The 2,775-nt window shown below is 38.6% G+C and overlaps 1 non-coding gene across 1 annotated transcript; it reads right to left on the bottom strand.

Moving 5' to 3' along the window:
* Window positions 1-387: 387 nt before the first annotated feature.
* Window positions 388-494, bottom strand: LOC112813031 (U6 spliceosomal RNA). Its single transcript, XR_003205417.1, has one exon. It is a non-coding gene; the product is annotated as a U6 spliceosomal RNA (small nuclear RNA).
* Window positions 495-2,775: the final 2,281 nt, after the last annotated feature.

The following is a 2,775-nucleotide window of genomic DNA, read 5'->3' as shown; positions in this document are numbered from 1 at the left end:
AAAAAAGAGAAGTTTGCAATAGGAATCTTTTTTTTTTTTGGAATTGCGAAAGTTACATTTGGGTGTTTGAATCATGGAGAAAGACAATGATAGAAATGCATCTATTTATGCTCTTATAGATTAAGCCATGATTGAGTAGACTGATTTAAAAAAATGCTTGAGAAATACTGGGCCTTTCAATGGAGTTTTAGGTATTTTTATTTATTTATTTTATATAGATCAATTGGTAATATTTTTATTAGCCTTCTGAGAATTAGCATTCTAAATATGCTGAGTATTACCTCTGGATCCAGTATTATTTTAATGCTCTGTACCAACATTTGAAATTCTGTTGTACGAATCTTTTTTTAATGTTTACATTTTTTTATTATTATGTTATGTTAATCAAAAAATATGGAATGCTTCACGAATTTGTGTGTCATCCTTGCGCAGGGGCCATGCTAATCTTCTCTGTATCGTTCCAATTTTCATATATGTGCTGCCGAAGCAAGCACTGTTGTACGAATCTTTATTCAGTGCTGGCTTTGCACCTAAGTTTTTGCTATTGCTCTGTTTATGGATTGAAGCAACACAGAAGTCAAAAGAAAATTCAATGAACAAAGCATAACATCAGTAGTGTTTGCAGTGCATTCAGCTCAGCCATCATTTGGTGAATACTTACTGCATGAGTCATGAACTTAAGGGCATCTATAGACAAAGCAGATAAATTAGTGAAGCAGGGCAGATGTATGGAAAATCAACTGCCAGAAATATAATCAAGATTTCTTTGTTTTTACTGAAATACAGCGTGAAGAGATAACATAATAAACATAGATATACTGATGGAGATCATATTTTACCATATACATGGCGAAGTGCAAATTGAAAATAGACACAGGAAATTATTAATTATTTCCTTTCATGTTTCATACTTTTTGGGTTCAGAACTGGAAAACAGATACTTCTGAGAAAACATGAAATGTCAGGTCTTATATTTCATATTGTGAGGTACAGGGTCGAATTCATCCTTGAGTCTTCTATCTGATTTTGATATTCCATTGAATTCAGTTTCAAAACAGAAAGAAGCTCTTCATAAATTGATAGTTCATATTGAACATGAAAAGGATCATTGCACACTGTTTTTATATTTAGGATAAATAAATATGATTATTTCACTTTTAGTATTATATTGCACTGTAGTTCAATAACTTCTATCTGGAGCTCCCAATTCACACAATCAGTGATAGATGAGGAAGATGAACTGAACAATGCTAGTTTATTCTCCAATCCTTAGAATTTGGGGTTCAATTTCACATTCTTGGAAATGTAAAACTGGCTGTGGCTTTCACATTTTTCCATAAAGGAAAGTAGGTGAGATTACTTTCTGGCAAATGGAATTCCTAAAGATCCCCTTTTTTTGTGATTAATGAAAAAAAATCGCTCTTTGCTAATGTCCTTGATGAGAAATGGTTACAATATTTGTAGGGGTCATAATGTCAAGTCTTTGATCCAATTTTTGCTGCCAAGTTGAGACGGGCATTTTTTCTTGCATAACACGAATCAGAGGACATTGTCATTTAAAAAAATCACTCAACATCCATTCGTGATTAGGAAAAAAAAAAACCTCCCAGCTAAACCGGAGGCTACTGAAGCTTTTTGTCCCTCCAGTTCCCTAATAACAGTTACATACTGCTAGTGACATAATTACACATTAACAGTGCATCATTCATTCTGCTGCCCATGATTCTTTCAGATGTTGTAACTGTTTTGTTGATAATGATCACAAATGCAAGTCTCCTTCAGAGTATGCAGGAAAATGTGAATAAGCCCTTTTCTGGTCATGTTAAATTAATCACTCAGCATTTTATAGCACAAAGGTAGAACAGCACATCACTCAACCATATCTTCTCTTGACCTCTTTGGCCTTCACCACTGCATTCCTAGAATTCAATCTCTCTCAGTGTTGACTATACCCCTGTTCTGTACTCAAAGCCACCAGGGGGGAGGAGAGTGGAGGATAGATGAGGGTCCCAGGGCCGAGTGAGAAGAGCAGTCCCATTTGCACAAGTAATGTCTGTCTCTGTCCCACATGGCTTGAGACTGATTTGGGAGAGCACAGAATCATCACATCACATCAATCAGAGGCAAGAAGGGACATGAATATACTGTTGGCTTTGTTGAGTGATGGCCTCCAAAGCCTTTGAGGACACAGGCATGGCCTCCCTTGGAGTGCCACCCGCAGCTTTGGAGGCTGTTGGGGGGTGGTAGAGGATTAGCTTGTGTGCCAGCAGGGGAACACACATAGTAATGGGTGCCTGCTGCCAACGTTGCCACCTTTGGGTGCTATAGGCTGGAAGCAGCTTTGCCCAAGGGTCAGTGATGGACCATCGATAGCTTAGAGATACTTGTCCTCTGTGTGATACGAGTGAGAGCCATTCCAATCAGCAAGTCTTAGGCAATTTCATGAAAGAAATATCATACTGGCTGGTGGGAACATTGGGCTCACCAGGCTGGCCTCCTGCAACTAGGACCTCAAGACCAGCCCATAGATATGATTCCTGGAGCTCTTTGGGGCATGTGGTTAACCTCATGCAAGAGGTAGCATAGCAGTTCGAAAAGCAACTGGAAGGGAGAATGACAACCAGTGATTGGATCACACACTGGTTCCAGTCTGAGCAAAGTATACACTGCCTGGGAAACATTGTTTGTTGGGCCAGCACTGGTGCTAGAGGGGACCTTAAAAAATTTCCAGGAAGGCAGCCCTAAAGCCCAGGGCTTCTTATTTTTAATACATAC

The sequence above is a fragment of the Callorhinus ursinus genome, unplaced genomic scaffold (genome assembly GCF_003265705.2).
Source record: "Callorhinus ursinus isolate GAN/ISIS: 27379988/994484 unplaced genomic scaffold, GSC_fseal_2.0 scaffold16, whole genome shotgun sequence".
Lineage (NCBI taxonomy): Eukaryota > Metazoa > Chordata > Mammalia > Carnivora > Otariidae > Callorhinus > Callorhinus ursinus.
The sequence above is the reverse complement of the archived record's forward strand: the minus strand, read 5'-3'. Positions and strand labels throughout refer to the sequence as shown.